The 22,153-nt window shown below is 36.6% G+C and overlaps 1 protein-coding gene across 4 annotated transcripts in view; it reads right to left on the bottom strand.

Moving 5' to 3' along the window:
• LOC105272234 (uncharacterized) overlaps positions 1-22,153 on the bottom strand; it is a 91,902-nt gene that overhangs the window by 48,363 nt on the left and 21,386 nt on the right. The window contains exons 1-2 of one of the 4 annotated variants that reach the window (XR_892732.1): positions 6,775-6,889; positions 1,128-1,179 (exon numbers count right to left, since the gene is read on the bottom strand). The exons of 2 other annotated variants lie outside the window; for them this stretch is intronic. The gene's annotated coding sequence lies outside the window, so the exon portion shown is untranslated. Of the gene's footprint in view, positions 1-1,127; positions 1,180-6,774; positions 6,890-22,153 lie in introns of those variants that run through there. One more of the 4 variants, XR_892731.1, reaches the window with a different exon arrangement.

The following is a 22,153-nucleotide window of genomic DNA, read 5'->3' as shown; positions in this document are numbered from 1 at the left end:
GAAATTCATAAATTTATATAATTGAAAATAGTTAATATGGAAAATATATAGTTATGCTTTAGCTATCCATGCACAATGCAATCAATCAAGTGAGACTATATACCGCTAAAAGATTGTGTTCTAAACTGGCCCGTTTTACAGCGGATAAACTTTTTACAGAGACTGTCGCGCGACAACCACCTTAAGGGAACTTCGTTTGCGTTTATCGCCCGGCTAGTCCCATCTAGCCTTGCGCTGTTTCCGTCCCTGCCGGTAACGGCCCTGTCATTGCCCTCTGCTAAAAAAAGGCCGATAGACCGTTAGATTAGGGGCTTTCGCATAATTTACACATTTTCGCCTATGTCACGATATTCACCCGTTTAGGGGATCAATCTTCCGAATGACTTTCTGGATAGATTTAGATCGCGGATAACTGTCATAATTTTTTTTTATTGGAATCATACCTTCGTTCAAGATTTATTTTAGTTCTTTTTTTTGGGGGTGGGTCTCTGTGTACATCACGCTTTAGAGTTAATTTTCTTTCATTGTATTTAAAAGATGTCATTCTCATGTTAGAGCAACTAACGCTTCGTTCGTAAAGTTTCATTTTTAGAACAATATACCGTCCTACATTTCATAATTACGAATTGAGTTATTTCATTTTCTTTATTGATTCTGGTACTTTAGCTTATGACTCGTTTCCATCTCGACCCATCCCTCTCTCCATAATCTCACTCCTGAGCAGCGCGGGAAACTACGCCTTTTCACCGATCGTTTCTGATTTTAACATAGGTTTCTAGTTCATACATTTTTATTTTGTTGATCGGGGGATACGATCCGATGTTTCTTAAGCGAAAAATTGGCCACGTTACATAGTATATCAAAAAACTATTTTGCCCTTCGTCTAATCTTTTAAAAGTTGGAGTTCTAAAAAAAAATGAGAAAAATTCAAATTTGGCAAAATATCATACAACGAATTTTTTGTAAGGAATTCACAAACATTCCGAATTTGATGTAACTTATTTTTATTTTAGTTTCCAAACAGAATCTTTCAAATCGTCCGATTTTTCACTTTCCTGATATTGCGTGGCAATGATGTAGAATGGTTTAAAACGTATAAACATAAAGTTACTGTCCATTTGGCTTACCTGGTTCAATATTGGAAAACTGAACGAATAACGGAGTAAAGCCCCTAAGAATCTGAAATTTTGAGAACTCATTGGCATTACTAAGAAATAAGTGTTTATCCAGAGTCAGATCAAACTGTCAAATAATGTCTTCCACTATTTAGCCGATAAAAATTTATTTTCAAAATATGGGTTTTAACATGCTTCATCTATGTCGATTAGAATGTAGATAATTATTCACATGAAATTTTCCAGATATTTATATTTTTGTTCGCAAAAAAATGAGATTATTAGTTTTAAATTGGGTATGAAATTTCCTTCTGTCAATAGAATGCATAGTATTTTAACAATGACCTGATAGGATCATTGGATTAGTAGATACTTAACTTTCTGTTTATATGCTTTTCTTGAATACGTCGAAAAATATCTTCCGGATTTAGTCAATGTGACCACCATCTATGAAAAAAGAGGCATGAATACCATTTCTTAAATATCATTAACGCCTTTTTCCGGAATTGGTTCATATTCCCATTTGAAATCGGTTGAAATCGCAGACTAAAAAATTATCTTTACAATTGAAATAAAAAATTAATTAATAAAAAAGATTAATTGAAAGGGTGACAGAATGTATTCATTTGAATGATTATGATGTAATTAATTATTTTTGATGAACCTCATCAGAATTATCGGTGTCGATAAAAATGTAGAGAATTATTGATGGGATAATATATCGTAACATAATCCCCGTAAGAAAATTCCGAGAGATGGCGGTAGCGTTACCTTACCGACATGAACGATCATGTCCCGAAAAGTGGATCAGTTGCGGGTGGGAGGTCATAACATTTTTTAATTATTATCACTCATTTTAGGGAATATATAATTATTTTTGATTCATTAAGGGTAAACAAGGGCGGCCGGGGATTAGAGGAGGAGTAAATAGTCGCCAGATTTTTTCAGTTCTCAATTTATAAGCGCTAATTGCCTAAGATACGAGATTAATTGTAATAAATTAATTTTAAACGAGGGGCTGAGGGTGTTCAAGATATACTCAGTACACACCCGTTTTTATTGTCTTAAGTTAATTACCCGCCATTTTAATTAGGATTAATTGTACGGCATATGCAACTAGTAGTCGTTAAATGAATTTGAAGAAGAGGGAGGAGGGGGGGGGGGGGCGTGTTGTCGGAGTATTCAATCATTTGACGACGGCAAGGAGTTTGGAAACGGTTGAATGAAAGCTGATTTTTTGCAGCGTTTTAAATTAATTGCACGGAACATGCAACTAATACTCATTAAGGCAATAAAAAACGAGTGTCTACTGAGTACACCTCGAAGACCCTCAGCCCTTCCTTCAAAATGAATTCATTAAAATTATGCACGTAGCAACAAATCCCATCCATTCAATCCTCCACCGCCCAACCTCACCGCCCCCTTGAACATTAATTATTCACAGTTAATTGGATATTGCGAACAATTAAAGAAATCGATGAAAAATCGGCGTTCATTTAAACCGTACTAATCCCCCCCACCCTGGCCTTATTCAAAATTGACTGATACAAATTAATGCGATATTGCTGACAATACATTAAATCAATGAGAAACCGGCGGCCATTCAATGCTTCCCAGGTAGGCCCCGCCGCCCTATTTCCAAATTAGTTAATGAGTATTAGTGACATATTCCATGCAATTAATTTAAAACACTGAAAAAAAGCAGCTTTCACTTAACCATCCCCGAACACCGTGCCCCCCTTTGAATGATTAAGTACTCCAACAACAGACTCCCTCCCCCCCTCCCTGTTGTTCAAATTCAATTACGAAAACTAATTGCATATGCCGTACAATTAAGATCATCGATAAGAAATTGGTGTCAATTTCATCCGTCTCAAACTCTGCCGCCCCTCTCATTTCAAATTAATTAATGAAAAGTTATTAATGCAATTAATTTCAGAGGATGAAAAAGCAGGGTTACTTTAATCCTTCCTAAATACTCCCGTCATCGCCCATCAGAAGTCGGCGTCCACCCCACCAGCCCCTTTCCAAATTGATTAATGAGTATTAGTTGCATATTTCGTGCAATTGATTTAAAATGCTGGAAAAACATCAGCTTTTATTGAACCGTCCCCACTTTGCCCTCGTTAAATGATTAAATACTTCCGCAACACAGCCCCCCCTCCCCCTTGTTCAAATTTAAATAATAGAAATTAATTGCATATCCGGTACAATTAATTTACGATTATGAAAAACCGGTGTTAATTTAATCCTTGCCGAAACCCAACCCCGCCGCCCATGAGAAATCGGAATAGAACCTCCTCCCCCCGTTTAAAGTTATTCACCGGAAATTAATTATATATGGTGGGTAATTGACTTAATGCAATAAAACACGAGTGTGCACTGAGTATATCTCTAACAACCTCAGCCCCTCATTCAAAATTAATTTATTACAATTAATCCCGTATCTTAGGCAATTAACGCTTATAAATTTAGAACTGAAAAAAATTGGCGACTACTTAATCCTCCTCTAATCCTCCGCCGCCCTTGTTTGCACTTAATGAATCAAAAATAATTATATATTCTCTAAAATGAATGATAATAATTAAAAAATGTTATGACCGCCCACCCCCAACTGATCCACTTATCGGAACTTGATCGTTCATGTCGGTATGTGGCTACTCCGTCACGTAGCTCAGATCCAAACCTCGAGACCTACAATACCAACGGAGCCACATCGGGGCAGAACACTGCCAAACCGATGGAACATCCACCACAGCGCAAGAGAGGAAGAAAACAGAAGCTAGCTCCTCGTGACTGCATCGACGAACTACAGCTGTAGCGCCTTTATCAATAGCATTTTAGAAAGAGAGTCTTATTAGTTGTTAACTATTTTTGAGTATTACTTTTGTTGTAACAATAAATATTGTTAGCCAGAAATAATCCATCCTTTCAATATTATTGTGGGAAAGGAAAATAGCCCACTACAGGTAATGTGACGCTACCGCCATCTCTCGAAATTCTTTTGCGGGGATTATGTTACGATACATTATTCCATTGATAATTCGCTAGATTTTTATCGACGCCGATAATTCTCTTGAAATTTATCAAAAATAATTAATTACATCATAATTATTCAAATGAATACATTCTGCTATCCTTTCAATTAATCTTGCAATTTTTCCGATGACATTGAACTAATTTATACTCCTTTATTCTCTTGTAAATTCTATCCACAGGACATTTCGTGGAAACTCGATTGCCAGGGTTTTTCATTTCCCAATTTACATTGGCGCTAATGGTTCCCCGTATTTATTCAATCGACATGCAGCTTATTAAAAGTTCATACATAGTGATTTTTAGTCATATTCTAGAACAATTGAAGATATTTTATGGCATGAACTTTTATAAGATTTCATAGCATTATGGACTGCAGCAAGTAAAAAAAAGCAATGAGAATGAAATAAATGCAGATTTATGAGCATAACCAGGTATGGCTCTTGTTACGTCGAAACGTAGAAAATTGTTGTTAAATTCTTTTGGAAATGATAATTTCCAATGGAGTTTAACAACGATATATAAATAATAGAAAAGAAGTGGTCAACTAAATTACGCAAGAGTTCAACTTGGAACACCGAAGGGTGCAGTTCATTAATAAAAGACTTTGATTTTAATAAGGAAGGAAGTGGGTGCAATTGTTAAGAAAAGGATATTTTGAATGTATTATTCAACGATTTTCATTAATTTCCTAATGTAAAAAACATTAATTCTCGCCGTTCAATTTGATGAAAATTGCCGAAATTATTAATTAAAGAATTTTCATTTATTTTCATAGTTAAAAATCAATTAATTATTTTATCATTTGAAATCAACGAGGTCTGCATTCATCATTCAATGATTTTCATTAGTTTGTCATTTAAAAAATTAATTAACATTCGCAATTCAGTTTGATAAAAATTTCCAAAATTTATTCATTCACGAAATTTCATTCATTTTCACAATTTAAAAATTCCATTGACCTCTTATGATCCAAATTTGATGAAGGATACCGAAAAAAAATATCAACTAAGGATTTTCATAATATTTTCATTTAAATTGACACAAATTCCGAAACACTGATCGTTGTGATTTCTCAGTAATAATTACAATTAATTCCGAATGATTAATTATCACAATCTTTCAATTATTCTTCCACAATTTTAGTTTACGATCATCTGTTTCTACCCTTTTTCCTAAAGGCAGGGAAGAACAGAGAGCCAATTATTCCTGAGATCTGCCAGAACAACACAATGAAAGGAAAACTTCATAATATTTGAATTCAAAGGTTCTAATTTTTTTCCACATTTAAATTTATAGCCCAGTAAGGATGGTCGAGCAAAAAAAAATTTTTTTATTAAAAAAAAATTATAAATTCCTAAAAGAAAACAATTCACTGAAATTTTGTCAGATAAATTATTTATTTTCATTAAAATCTAGTGTTGTCGAGGAAATCACTCCGAAAAATTAAATTTTGTCAAATAAATTTCTAGTAAATTGCAAGGTTTTGACCGTAATGGGATTGATTTCCTCGGTTCCCTATTTTAATTCATGTACGAAAAGAAATTAAAGTTCCTTAACCAGAAACGTGTGATATTATATCTTATTTGATTCCTCCAGGCATTTACTCCGATCCCAAGCTATTTCCGAAAGGGAGGCTAAAAACCGCAGAAAATAATACTCAAAATTTGCATTAATTAATTGATAATCTTTATCAATATTTAGTCGAAAATTGTGACGTAACAGCTCGCAAAATTTGTTTTTACATTTGGAATATTTATGAATTTTTTTTCTAGCCAGTCCTGTTATATTTCGCGAAAATTTTCTGAAGGGGACGTTGGGAAGACGTCAATAAAAATTTTTTACCGATACTGGCATAACTTCGGTATAGTGTGAATGGCCCTAAAAATTTCATTTTAATAGTTTCATTTGACGTTATTCCAGAAATTATAATGTATTGCCCAATATGAGTTTGATTCTGTTTCTCCTGTCTTGTTTACTTCCACTTTTTATAACTCCAAAGAAATATGAGGAAAATTACATTATTAAAAAAAATAATATTTGTCATTTGCGGGGACAATTAATAAAATAATTGGCCTAGTAGCCTTTTCAAATAAAAACATTGATTTTTGTGTTTTATTCGTAGGTCAGTGCTCTAAGTATGTGCTCCATATATAATTTAAGATTATATAAAATGTATTTCCTGAAAAATACTAGTCTTCTCCGATTATGGAACCTCATGTTGGATTTAAGTATTGTGGATGAAGCTATATATTCGTCTATACACGTGGCTTCTCTAAAAAATTTAATACTTTTAATTTCAAATAATGGAACTTTTTTGTTCAATACAAAATATTTGACCCAATCTTATCAATAAATTTACTATATTAAATGCGATCAAAATGCTATGCAAGCTACTAATGGACAGAAATAGAACTATTCGTTTTTTGCCAAAATGTTTAGGGCCTTAAATTTTACAACATCATACAGAATTATCAAGATTACGGGTATGGAAATGAGTAAGCATTGAGCTACTGAGCGTGGTAGTGAAAACGATGTCAGTTGGGGAACTGTAATGCTGCAATACATTTCAATTAATATAATTCAATTAATAATATAAAAACTACATAAATATCTGCAATACCTTCAGGACGATTCCTAACACTATACTCCAGAATCTGATCACAGCACACGTGTTTTTAATAATAAACCGACACTGTCAAAATATTCGTTTCCACGAAGCACGTATAACACTTGAGTGTTTGGTGTAGACTGCAGAAAAGCTTGCAGATGATACTGGAGACATAGGGGAAACTGCATGACATCATTGCGGACCAATTGACTAAATTTGCCATGAGGCGCAAGCGCGACCGTCTCCTCTTCGCAAGCGGGAGGTAAAGGTTGGCTGTCTGTACCTTCTGTACATATACTATGGAATATATTGCAATGAATTGACGACAGGTTATTTTATAGTGAGTACAACAGTATATTCGAAGTTCCCGCGGATAAACTATCCCGTAGCTTGGTGGATTTCTGTTTGCAATGAACATAGTCATTAGTATTCTGATTACCTGCTTAACGATATTCCGCAACCACGTAATCAAAATTTACGTTCTACCATTTTTTTGATAAACTTCTTATGGGATTGACCTAAAAAATATGACATTTTTTAGTATTATCATTATCCAATAGTTTACGTGAGGTGTCTCGTGGTGCGATCATTTTCGTGCATTTTCTCTACAGTTTTGTGATTCTTTTTCAAAGTTTGGAATAAACGCAGACAAATGTTTGCACCAATTTGAAACTTTTTTGCGTTAATCCCATATTAAGATAGGCCGAAAAAACGTTAATTTTTGGCGATTCAAATCCTATAGAGTGTCCATGTTATTGCATGGATGTGCATCCATGTATATGGATGTGATTTCGAGGGGATAAAAAGGTCAGGGATGATAAAAATTGATAAACAAATTGATTGTAAGGTGAAAGTTGATCTATTTGTTGTAATTGACATCGATTAATGGGTTTTTTTCAATTAATTAGGAAAATTAGATTTTGACGGCATAAGTAGTAGGGAAAGTCCGTTCGACGAATGCCGTTAGATGGCGGCCGAGTTGAATTACCAAATCGGTCGGGTGAAGGGTGTTATGTCCTACACGGAGAGGAGACAGGGTTGCCAGATTAGGCTATTTACCGCCGATTAGGCTACTTGAACATCCGCTTTGGCGGTTTAAAATGAAAATTATAGCCTATAGCCTAAATTGGACTATTTTCAATTTCTAGCGGGTGATATTGGGCTATTTTCAAATTATAAGGCGTTTTGGGGCTGTTTTTAATTTATAGTTACAATATTGGGCTACAATCACTTGGGATTTTTTAAATTATCGTTTTCATATACTTTGATAGTCTATGAATTAATCGGTAAAAAAGTCTGTTGAGTTACCGGCCCATGTTTGTTTTTGAAATCACGCTAAGAGGCGCACTGATCGTATATATCATTGGAGACTGGTGTGACTAAAGATGAGCTTCACAAATTCGCACCAATACCCTTACTTTGACGTTTCTACTTTCAAATGTTTCTACGAGAAAAGAGTGCGAGTCACAACAAGTCCGAAGGAGTTTAAATACGAGTGCACTTTTGCTGTAGAGAAAGGGTTATTGTGAATAATTTGGCTTTCTATTATTGTTAAAATTCAAAATCGATTAAACGGGAAAATTTACTTGAAGCATTATGGGAAAGTACGGAAAGTACGAGAAACAGTACAAGAAGTCATGGGAGGAATAACCGGAATTTTCTGGTGCATAATTTGACTTATCCATTCTAAATAAATGAGGGACAGCGGGGCAGGATGAGTCTGGATGAATCAACTTACAGCAGTCACAAAAATAAAATTACTTTCCATGTATACATATGCAATTATGTTTTGTTTAATTTTAAAGTTAATTCAATAACTATCCTTAAATAACAATTATCCTTTTTAATGAACTTTGTCCAAAATGGACTTTCATTGTACGATTTTATATGGACAATCCATTTCTCCTATACTTTCAGTAATTATGCCCAGTTGTCCTTACACGAATAGCCTGAATACCACCTGTGAATTCAATTTTTTAATTGACTTGTTCGATTAATCCTTTTTTCGCCATTTCCATTCCTTTCTGTCTTTTTTTTCAGCTTGGTTGACAAAAAATCCAGATCCCAATGCTTTGAGTGCAGAAGCTTACTGTAAATTATGCAAACAAGGTTTAAGAGCTCATAAAACATCTCACTACACACACGAAAACTGCAAAACATCGAAGTTACGTCGAATCTTTCAAAAATCAAAAAAAAATATCATCTTGTGGGGTATCTGTTATTGGAGACAAAATAAAAGCTGCCGAGCTCAAATTATCAGCTTTCATAGCTACTCATTGCGTTGTGAGGAGTATCGACCACTTAGGTGAAATTCTAGTACAGCTCGGCCGAGGAAGCTCATTGGAAAATCTACGCATTCATCGAACAAAGTGTTCTCGGCTTATTACAGAAGTAATTTCTCCTGTTTTACTTAATGAGCTAGTGCAAGATGTAGGAGATAGGTCGTACTCTCTTATCATCGATGAATCGACTGATGTTTCGGTATCGAAGCACATGGCACTACGTATTCGTTATTTCAGTACAAAGTTCGGCAAGATAACTACTAATTTTTTGGGCCTTATCACTGTCACGGATACCACATCAGAGTCACTGTATAAAGAGCTAATTAGTTATTTAAATACCATTAAATTATCTCCTAAACAATTGTTTGCTATTGGAGTTGATGGTGCCAGTAACATGATGTTGCATACCCACAGTATCCTCTACCCTTGAGTTATAAAATGTCCCATTTACCCAGGCTTTACCATAAAACTCCTAATCCTTCTCCAAGCCCAAATATCCCAAGATTTCCCGAAAACTGCAATAAAGCAATTGAGGTGCGACCGTCATTTAAGCCCTCCGAAGTAATTGCACAGTGAAATCAGACCTTTCCTTTCCCTCCAAACATGTGTTAATTTCCAAACACCCCCACTCCTTAAATCCTGGCATTTTTCCATACCTGCACGTCCTTAGAAACATTCCATAAGTTCAGTTAAAAATCTCTTTTGAAAGGTGCAACATCTCCCAAACTTTTAAGCCTGAACATATTAATAAACCAACAATAACCAGTACCTCGCTTCTTTAATTTTTCCGAATTAAAATTTATAAAGTGTTTCCACCAGGAATACAACAATGATCGGAAAAAATCGGTCATTATTTACGTTATTCAGAGATAATGTGCCACTTCCAAATTTAGTCCTAGCCAGATGCATTTGTCATTCTCTCCATTTATGTAGTTCTAAGGCTTCAGATGTTCTGCTATCGAATTTAGAATATTTACTGAGGGAATCGCGTAACTGGTTCACTAATAGCTCAAAAAGAATGAAGGATTATAAAAATTTATTTCAATTAATCAATTCCGATGACAAAAAAAAGCTAGCATTGATACAATTATCAGATACTCGCTGGTTGGCATGGCAAGCTGCAGTAGCGCGTATTTTAGATCAATGGCTTCAACTAAAAACTCATTTCAAGATGATTGCAGCCAGAAATGAGGACAAGTGTTATTTGGCACGACAATTAGCATCGGTGTACGACGACGAAACAAATTATTTATATTTAATATTCTTAAAATCGATACTGCATGACGTCAATGAAACCAACATTTTATTTCAAAGTTCAGATAATGATTTTAACAAGCTGTATGAGAATTTGTGGATGCTTATTTTATCTGTCACCAGCAGCATTATAAAACCTAGTTTCTTAGAACAAGCAAAAAAACAACAAAGTGTCGAATTGATTCAAGAAGTTCTCAACAACAAATTAGCGCGAAGATCACCCAAAGAAGTAGATTATGGATTTGAATTCCAGCGCATTGCTTCTTCTTGGAAGGGCAAGCCCGAAGATCTTTTTGATGTACAACACCGATGCAACGAATTTCTCATTATTTTATGCACTCAGCTCTTGAATCGAATGCCCAATAATTTTTCTATCTTGAAAAAGTGCGCACAATTTGCGCCTCAAAAAATATTGAGCACGGCAAAACAGCCATCACTTGAAGATTTACCCATCAGTTTTCTTGATGAACGAGCTGATATGGTAGCTATTTAAAATCAACTTCGTAAAATCGCCTTCATCAATTGGCATGAATATTTTTCTGAAGAAATCATGAATGATACCAATAAGTTCTGGGCTAATATATTCAACTTCAAAGATGCGAGTGGCAATGTTCAATTCCTGCATCTAGCTAGGTTTGCTTTGAAAGGTTTATCGCTGCCGATCAGCAATGCAGTAGTAGAAAGGGTGTTTTCTGTGATGAACGCTGTCAAGACCAAAAACCGAAATAAAATGCAGCTTGAAATGCTTGCGGCTCATTTAAGAATCAGGATTAATTTTCACAGTACTGGAACTTGTTGTTCATCGTTCGAGCCAACTCTGGCAATGTTTGAATTGTTTACTTCCCAAATATACGCTACAAAAAAAAATGAATGCCAATGAAGCAACATCTACTCAAGAAGCTGATGAATTAGTTGCATTTCAAGAAACAATGACGCTTTTCAGTGAATGCGATAAGGGCGTAGATCGTTGCATTTTGAAATTTTAATTATATTAATAAATGGCAATTGTTGTTAGTTCAATTGATAAGTATTCAATATTCAATAAGTATATTTTATTCAGAAAACTTTACTGATGTTCATAAAAATATGCCAGAGAAAGTCAATTTATTTTATTTAACAAACCATGTATTTACTACGTAGGAAAAACATTATTAAAATATATGTAGCGCAAAATTAACAAGAAGAGTGTCCAAACTTTATTCGCTTATTTTAGTTTTATTTGAAGAAATCACTTTTTTCAAATTCAAATCTACGTGCTCTTTTAGGCGATATTGGGCTATTTGAATTAGAGGCGCTGTCGGCGGTTTTGGGCTATTGAAGGTTGGGAAGTGGGGCTATCTACCGAGCACTGCATCTGGCAACCCTGAGAGGAGAATCCAGCCATTTTTGTAGCGAAAATCCAAGAAAAATGACGGTGCCTTTCAGTAATCTGGGCGCAAAATGCCAGTGAAGTAAAAAGTACTATGTACTTGCCTAATTTTTGATTGAAAGTTGTCGGAAAATATATTGAACGGGTTGAGTAGAAAGTATAGACCAATACCGAAAATATCCGTGATAGCACCGTAAAATTTCTTGTGCTGTTAAAAGTTCCTTACCAACCTCACAAAAATTGCTGGCAACACTAGAAAGTTACTGGTAACTTCATCAATTTTTATTCAACTAATTCATAATTTTTACCTTCGAATTTTTTTTCACTCAGCCAATTTAATTAGCGAGGGTGGGGGCTTAAAATTCAATCTCAAGAAATAATTTCAAAAATATTTTTTTATTATGGCTTCGTTTTTGGACTACTAAACAAGTTTTTCACATCCATAAGTTTATCAGAAGTGAACAAGAATCAAATATTTAATATTAAATTTGACAATCATTGAATTAGGCTTTCAAATCTACATTTTTTTTATTCAAGTTTCACTGGTTAGATTATAACCAGTTTTTAGCCATAAATCTCGCACCGTTGGAGCCCCGAATGTCTTTGTCATAACTACTGTTGTTGTATACTCCTAATTGAATTCGTTAAATAATTATTAATATGCAGATATAGTATTATTTAAGGATTTGCCTGGGTAAAACCCCAATCTCCTCCAACCATTCGTGGACCAATTCCCCTTTTTCTCACAACGCTGGGCCTTACCCCAATCGACACTTAACCAGGAAACTCTTACAATCTATCCCGCCAATAAAATCATAAACCTTCCGCACTTCGTTGATTACTTTGGGCTATTCCCCGAGCAACAATAAACCACCAAACCTTCCTCAACCATGGGCCTTTCCCCAGCGTCCATCCGTGAACTGCCAAACTTTCCTCACCCTTGGATTTTCCGACGTCCCAAGTTCCCCTTCCACCTTCTCTCCCTTAAAAATAGTTAAAAGGGAAGACTAATCTTAAGTCGACTAATCTTAAGTCGACTAATCTTAAGTCGACTAATCTTAAGTCAGTTAATATTTGCATCTCGACAAGATAATAGCCGAATTCTTGTAACGTTTTTACCAAGAGTTGTCACAATACTTGCAGTACAGTGAATAAATAGCAGTTTTGTTTTAAAATAAATCTGTGTAACGTATTTATTCGACGGAATCCAACACTGTTGCAGAAAAATTATAATTTAATTAATAAATCATCAGTGAAAATATATGGTCAATGTGAATCAACAGTCTCTCAATGAAAGTCTGAGTTGAAATGGAAACCCTGGCGGATCACTCGATAGGGTGGAATCGAGTTGTGCATTGAGTCGATAGGTGTTCGAGATTGAGTCGATGGTAATGTGGAACTCGATTCACTCCATCGAGGGCCTATCGAGTAGATCTCGAATGGTCCGCCAGGGAAGTGAAAAATTGAAATATTTGATAAATAATTAGTCTGTCAGTAACAACTTACCATCTTACTAAAAAAGAAATTAAACTAATTAATTCCAAACCTGACAATTCACCATCCAAGCATTCTCATCAACCGGGGTACAAATAAGATAATAGCACCCCACGTTTCAAGCATAAAAAAAATCACATTAAGTAGAAACACGAGGTAAAGTGGATTTTCGTGCACTCCCAATCCATTCCTCATCCAGAGATGGTGAAAATATTCGTGCATGCTGTGTTTATTGAGTCCAGAAGGGGTTACATTTAATCATCATGGGACAATCATAACCTGAAGAATGCTCCAGCGGCGCAAATCCTTCTCACCCCGTAGTCTGTCTTAAACTTACTTGCCTGGATGGAATTGTTTTGATGCCTCAACTTAATCACTTAAACAGTTTGTCATTAATCGTATGCTTACTTTCTCCTAACCTTCAATTATAATAATTACTTATTTCTACTATCCGTTGCTATTCACCACCCTAAGGTGAATAGGAACATTGGAAAAACCTCTTCTGTTACCTTCGAAAGGAAAAATGAAATGAGACTCAATGGCAAAAAACGAAGAGTAAAAAACTTGAGTCCGCTGAACCCACGATTAACCTCTCCGAACCACGTGGCAACACCCCAACTTTTGATAATTCAACTATTCTTCTTGGATCTGTAACCACCGATACAACACCTCCTATTGTCGTCAACAATGGAAATATTGATATAAAACTACTTATCAATAACATCATCGCTGAGGTATCAACCGAAGGGCTCAAATTCAAGTGCCGAAGTAACTCCGCCAGCATCTCGCTCCAAAATCGTACCGATCACGGGAAAGTGTGCAAAATCCTGGAAAAAGAAAAAACAAATTTCTTTACGTACGGATTCAAGCAGGATAGGAACTCCAAATTTATCCTGAAAGGCCTCCCCCTAACCTTCACTGAGAACTACATCGACGCTGAACTTTCTGCGGTAGTAATCAAAGTTATCTTTGGTAAACCATTTATTAAAAAGGACAGAGCAAACGACACCTCTGCCAAATTGCCTATCTTCGCAATCACAATCGGACCAGGTATCAAAATCACAGATATTTCAAAAATACCCACAATTTTGTATCACACTGTCCAAGTTGAAAAATTTAAATCATGGTCAACTTCTTCAATGCTTTCGCTGCCAACACTATGGTCATGCAAGCAACCATTGCAATCTCCCTCATCGTTGTGTCAAATGTGGATCTAAAGATCATGCCAAAGATTGCAAATCAAAATCTCTCAAATGGGCTAACTGTGAGGGTAACCACCTGGCCAGTTTTAGAGAATGTCCTGCAAGAAAAACACATATCAGCAAAATGGCTAACGCCAGGCTAACTATGAAACTACGAGGAACTCGCCGACGTACCCTATCTCTCCTGAAGTTACCAACACTCCACTATTCACCGGATCTTCTGCTTCTAATCATCAATCATCAATAATCATAATCATCATCATCAAATCTCTTCGGATTTTCTACCACTCAACAGGCCTTCATCTACTGGGTCCTTGCTCAATCCATCATCGACCTCATAGAACCTCATCTAATCCATGGGCTCCAGACCAGTCTACTGCTCATAGTCATATAAGTAGCTCATTTAATTTTTGAACCGAATTCAGAGAAATTGTTGGTGAACTAAAAGAAATGAATATCTTATCCATTATCCTCAGTGCTAGAGAAATGATCTCTAGATTTACAAAATCACATTGCTCTTTAGAAAAGCTAATAATCATCACAGAATATGAACACTTATTCACCACCAATTCCTCTCATGGCTCATCGGAGGAAACTGAACTTTAATACGCTTGCCTTGAATATCAATGGCCTACAATCTCATCCAACGGAACTATGTCATATAATATTGTGACGTCCGTTAGAAAATTCATTTAAAATAATTTCTTGACGTCGTCATTCAATTATCTCAGTGATAGAAACGACTTTTGACACCCAAATTATCTTCTGTAAAGTGGCCCCCTTGATGTTAAGAATATTTCAGCTGCATACATCTGTGGACAATAAAAATGTTCCCAGCGTCGAGTTTCTTTTAGATCAGGGAAATATCAGCTGTGCAGTATCACATGCACGGTAAACACTCGAGCCTAGTCTCGACTCCCTAATCATGCAGTTTCCACACGTGATCATAAATTTCAATAAACATCGTGCTCTCAAACCGGAAAACTGTTGATAACAAATTCTAAGCGTAGGAAATTTTAGAACTCTTATGACAAATATTTGATATAAAAATAACGGAACGATTTTGTTTCCCACAGGGAGGAAACGACATAAACATTAATGAACATGTGGTACAAACATATGAAAATATTTCGTACAACAGACTAGTTCTTTTATGAATAATGTGCGATTTCGGCTATTAATTAAACTACCATAAGTTAAGAAATATGGGTAACGTGGAAAAAACCACGACCTAATTAAGGTTAAGCAACATTTCTCACATTATTCAGTTACTATTAAATTACTATTCAATTACTAATAGTGTTCGATTAATTATAATTTATAAAATTTCACTAAATTGTTTCTAAAAATTAAATAACAAAAATGTTAACTTTAAGTTGGAATGAGAGACCAATGAGAATTGTGGAGGGAAATTGTGGGCATTCCTAAAACAATGTTCATTGGTTGTTGGGGAATAGAAAAGACCGCCAACACCCCAAAAACATCTTCATGTAGGGAGATTGAGTTTGATCTCGAAACAAGGAGATTTCAAACCACTAGAGTGGGAAATTTCGGCGAGAGTCTTCTGTAATTGGTCCCCGAAATTTCCCTATGTATTCTGAGGGCGATAACAGCAAGTCAGTTACAGTTCCGATTGCAGTTGCAGTCATCTCTACAGAAGTAATAGTAACTCATACCTGAGAGTTAACATACTCCAGTTATTTTTGGACACGGTTGCAATTTTATTTATCGACCTATTAAGGCGATAATTCAGGTCCTTCACGACCTTTTTAAATTTGGAATAGTCTTGTATGACTATTTTTTTCCATTTTTAATCGTTCGTAACTTGAATTATTTTATTGAATTGAGTCTAGTCACCTTCGTAATAAATTTTATTCTTTTATTTAAAACTTAAACTCAGTGCGGCATTAATCCTAATCTAAAAAAACAATCTATATAATATATATAAACAATAATCTACCACTGACACTAGCAGTTTACCTGTAAGTCTACCATTGTAATTATCTTTTTTAAATCTCTTGTTAAAATACGGACTCTACTGAGTCCCTTCAGAGTAATTCAAAATTTCTTTTCATTTATCCCAAGTGAGCCTTTCCCACTCGTAATTTAAATACCTATACGTTTACAAAAATTAAAGTAAAAAAGGGGACATTTTCAAATGGGTTTGGTTTTTGAATCTCATCGTTTAAATTCGATGTGATCTTTAAATTTTATCCGATTGTTTTGTGCAACATTGTGCATCTTAATTGGATTAAAATTGTGTCAAGTGACCCATTCTTGACATAACAATATTCACGCATAATGTGGAAATCATACTTCTTTCAGAAACGAAGCTGAACAAATGTATCAAAACTAGTAGTCGCGTTGTTGGTCGCTCGCTTCGCTCGCTCCCGAAGTGAGGTGCGTAGTTGTGGGTGGCTTGCTGGCGAATGCATTCATGCGGGTGTGACCCGTTCAACGGGTCGAACCAATAACTTCCTGTTTTATAATGATTCTCCTGTCTTATAATAATTTTTATACCCCCCAAAATCCATAACGCTTTTTTGGAGAATGAATGGAGCTATTTCGTGTACAACAGAATCAGCACCGAAACACATCGAGACGCTTCAATTGTCTTTTGTTACACCTCGATTGCATCATCCGTTCACAAAAAAATGTTTGCGAAATTTTGTTTCCCATTTTGTTTTTGGAAAACCTGGAGAACGACTGGAGCGATTCAATCGATGATTCAATCAGTGCTGAATGATGTGAAGACGCTTCGATTGTATCATATTAGACCTCGATCGCATAAGTCGTTCACGAGAAATCGCTGATTAATTTTTTGCTACAATATTTCTCGACAAACTGGTGAATGACTGTAGCTAGTCAGTGTATAACATAATCAGCGCCGAATTGCATTGAAACACTTCGATTGCCTTTTGTTACACCTCGATCGCATCATCTGTTCACAAAAAAATGTTTGAGAAATTTCGTTTCCCAGTCTTTTCTTTTAAACTGGAAAACGAATGGAGGGATTCAATTTATAATGTAATCAGTAGTGAATGACATCAAGATTCTTCGATGGCATTATATTAGACCTCTATCGCATCATTCATCCACAAGAAATCGTTGATGAAATTTCCTTTTTCGCAGTTGTTCTGGACAAAGTGCAGAATGGCTGGAGCTATTCCGTGCACAACATAATTAGCGCGCAATCGCATTAGGAGACTTCGATTGCGATCCATTGGATTTCGATCGCATCATCCCTTCGCGAGAAAATGTTAGCAAAATTATATTTCCCTGATTTTCTGGAAAAACTGAAGAACAACACTAGAGCGATTCTATCCATAATTTGATCAGTGCTGAATGTCGTCATGACGCTTCGATTACACTATATTAAATCTCGATCGCATCTTTCATGCACGAGAAATCGCTGAAGAAATTTTTTCTCTCAAATTTGTTTCTGGATAAACTGGAAAACGACTGGAGCAATTCCATCTATAATCTAATCAGCACCAAATGGCATGGAAACGCTTCGATGGTATCAGTTTCACTTCGATCGCATCATCCAGTTTTGAGAAATCGTTGACGATAAATTTCGGACAAGAAATCGTTGATGAAATTTCCTTTTTCGCAGTTTTTCTGGAAAAACTGGAAAACGGCTGGACCAATTCCATTTATAATCTAATCAGCACCAAATGGCGTGGAAACGCTTCGATGGTATCAGTTTGACTTCGAGCGCATCATCCATTTTTGAGAAATCATTGACGATAAATTTCGGACAAGAAATCGTTGATGAAATTTCCGTTTTCGCAGTTTTTCTGGAAAAACTGGAAAACGGCTGGAGCAATTCCTTCCATAATCTAATCAGCACCAAATGGCGTGAAAACGCTTCGATGGTATCAATTTGACTTCGATCGCACCATCCATTGTTGAGAAATCGTTGACGATAAATTTCGGCCACGTACATCGCCAATAACATACGCACACACACACACACAGACATCCTCTCGAAAATGGTCCAGGATTACTCTGGAGGCCTTGAAACGTGAAGATATGTTGAAAATTTCCATATTGATTTTCGGGGCCATTACAATAACTTCCTATAGAACAGGAAGTTAAAAATCAATATTCCTAATTCCAACATTGTGGGAGCAAACAGAGTCGACAGAGTTGGCGGTAGTGTGGGAATTGCGGTCCATAAGTCACTCAAATTCAACGAACTCTTCCTCTATCAAATGTAACACCGAATACATAAATACAGAAATTTTAACACCCCCGGCACTATTGGCTTTGCTCTCACTAACAATTCCTTTATCATAAAATCATTCAACAAAGATTTATGAAGGATCTTCTTCCGACCCCTTACCTCTTATCTTCTCACTCAAATGTAAAAAAACATTTCGCTCAGTTGATACGTCCAAACTTAACTTTACAAAAACGGATTGGCAGGAGTTTAGAACGGATATCCATCCTGCCATCTCACCTAGTTTCCCAAATTGCTCATCACGGAAAATGATTAACAATAACGTCTCCCTGTTTTCGACAATAATTCATACAGCCATAGAAAATAATACTCCACTTTGAAACACCTTTATCAAACAGGAATCCCTGCCCCCTCACTTAACCAACCTCATTAAAACCAAAAACTCATTAAGAACCAAATAGCAATAACCCGCAACCCCTTCCTTGAACTTTGAGTTAACTATTACCGTAGATCATCGCACCTCAAAATCTCGGAATGGCGTAATTTCATATGGAATGCAAAACTTAATAAATTCAATTTGAAAGATCAATTCATATGGCAAGTTGCTAAATTTTTCAATAACTCTCCCACATCCACCATACCTTATTTGAATTCTAACTCTTCTTCGATTACTAACCCTAAAGGCGAAGCAAATCTTTTCGTAACTCACTACGCTAAAATTCACGGAGCTGCCGTTCAGGGAGGTAACTCGTCGTTCTTTGAGCATGTTCTCTCGTTAATCAATAAATCCTCAACTACTAACATCATCACTACCCCAATCAACAAACTTACTATTCTAAAATCTAGTAAATCTCCTTAAGAGCTAGTCAGCTACCGTCCGATGAGCTTGCTCCCAAATTTAGCAGAAATTCTCGAAAAAATCATTGTTGCAAGACTCAATAAATTTATTACAAAAAATGACACTCTCTGCTGCCCCATTCGGCTTCAAATCCAAACACTCCACGATCCACCAACTCCTTTGTATCACTAACCACGTAAATATCAATCAAGCGGCTAAAAAGGATACTGCCATGCTATGGGTGCATATGCATGCTACTGTTACGTTCCTATAGATGTCGAGAAGATGGATTTTAGTAGATTGACACCTTTGAGAGATAACTCCAGTTGTCAGTGGATATCTATATTCCTTAGGTAGGTTCCATCTAATCAAGGCCACTATGCGTGGCTGATCAATTAAGACACGAGTTGGTTTAAGGCCCGGGTGGAGGGATTTTTGCCCGACACGTCCCTAGGGAATTCCCTAGAAAAAACGCGTTTTACGGTTAACTAAATGCCAGCCCCTGTAGGCCCTCAAAAAATATAATGGTAGGGTCAATCGACAGATAATTATTTTTGCCGGGCCGGTAATTAGGTCTCAGGGGTGGGAAATTGAGGAACGAACGTGTAAATTACGTTCAAAGAGACCCCCTAGATTTCACCAAGATGAATTCTCCAATGATCGTTTGGGGAAAAATATGGCGGCTCAATCACTGCGGAATAAAAACACTCCCCACAATTTATACATGCACTTCTCACTCGCGATTTTTCCCGGAAAGATTCGATGCACTGAACGCCCGGAATTTAGGTTCGCGAATACGAAGCGATCAGCTGTCAATTTTAGGGAAACGAAGTTTAGACAGATGGCGATAGTGTGGCCTCTCAATCTCGGAGACGCGAAAATGAGTTTCACGGCAGAAGTGATCAGGAGCGTACGAAGGAGGGGCACTTTTGGGGGGATAATTTGAAGATATTAATAAATGGGATTGGGAGGGAAAATTGTTAATTTAGGGGTTAAACAGATACGTGAGGGTAGAGCCCGGGCATAAGGGTGAAACTGGGATTGAGAAAGGGGTATGTGTATAAACATGGCTTTCGTAGGCATGGTTGAAGGTGAAATGAAGATATGAAAAGAAGATGGATGCTTTGACGGACACTGGGGGGTTTTAGGGGGAAGGGAGAGGGGAAATGAAAGGGTAAAAATTGGGGTGAGAATGACAAGAGATGAATAAAAAAATGCTTCCGGGTAAAATGGGGTGTTTTTGCACCCTCACTCGCCCATTTAGACGATGCCCGAAGGAGTAGCAAAAAGGTCCCTACAAGTATATCTAAATCGATTCAGGGGATGATTCTCAATCGATTTGTCTCCATGAATTTCGACCGTAATTTTTCACCTTCACTAAGCCATTTCCAAAATGGCCAAAGGGTTAAAAAGAATACCTCTATAAATGTGGGTAAATCGACTCAGGGGGTGATTCTGAGTCGATCTGTACCTATAAATTTCGACCTTTTTTTTCACCCTCACTCACCCTCTCTCAAAATGACCGATGGGATAACAAAAAATGTCTCCACAGGGGTGGGTAACTCGACTCAGGGGGTGATTCTGAGTGGATCTGGACCTATAAATTTCGACCTTTTTTTTCACCCTCACTAACCCTCTCTCAAAATGACCGATGGAATAAAAAAAAATGTCTCCACAGGGGTGGGTAAATCGACTCAGGGGATCATTCTGAGTCGATCTGTACCTATAAATTTCGAACTTTTTTTTGTCACCCCCACTAACTCTCTCAAAATGACCGATGGGATGAAAGAAAAAGTCTTTACAGGGGTGGGTAAATCGACCCAGGGGGTGATTCTGAGTCGATCTGTACCTATAAATTTCGACATTTTTTGTCGCCCTCACTAACCCTCCCCAAAATGACCGATGGGATAGAAAAAAAGTCTTTACAGGGGTGGGTAAATCGACTCAGAGGGTGATTCTGAGTCGATCAGTACCTATAAATTTCGACCTTTTTTTTCACCCTCACTAACCCTCTCTCAAAATGACCGATGGGATGAAAAAAAAAGTCTTTACAGGGGTGGGTAAATCGACTCAGGGGGTGATTCTGAGTCGATCTGTACCTATAAATTTCTACCTTTTTTTCACCCTCACTAACCCTCTCTCAAAATGACCGATGGGGTAAAAAAAAATGTCTCCACAGGGGTGGCTAAATCGACTCAGGGGATCATTCTGAGTCGATCTGTACCTATACATTTCGACATTTTTTTTCGCCCTCACTAATCCTCCCTCAAAATGACCGATGGGATAAAAAAAAAAGTCTTTACAGGGGTGGGTAAATCGACTCAGGGGATGTTTCTGAGTCGATCGGTACCTATAAATTTCGACATTTTTTTTCCACCCTCACTAACCCTCTTTCAAGATGGCCGACGGGGTGAAAAAGGGTCCGCAGGTGTATGTAGATTGATTCACGGAATGATTAGACGGAGTTGCGGAGTCTAATCAGTGTATTAAAAAGAAATAAAAATAGAAGGGTGAACTGAGTACATTGGAAAAAAATTAGGGGTTGAGGATGGGAAGAGTGTGCCAGGGTGCAAAGGAGATTCATGGTGGGATGAATTCATTCGGCAAAAATGATGGTTGAGGATGGAATGAGTCATGGGGAAAATGAGGGTTGACGGTGGGATGAGTCTGGCAGGGTAAAAAAGAGGGTTGATCGTGGAGTGAGTGGAAGGAAAAAAATACAGGGTTGAAGCTGGGATGAGTGTGGCAAGGTAAAATAGGGGGTTG

This window comes from Fopius arisanus, unplaced genomic scaffold (genome assembly GCF_000806365.1).
Source record: "Fopius arisanus strain USDA-PBARC FA_bdor unplaced genomic scaffold, ASM80636v1 scaffold00151, whole genome shotgun sequence".
Lineage (NCBI taxonomy): Eukaryota > Metazoa > Arthropoda > Insecta > Hymenoptera > Braconidae > Fopius > Fopius arisanus.
The sequence above is the reverse complement of the archived record's forward strand: the minus strand, read 5'-3'. Positions and strand labels throughout refer to the sequence as shown.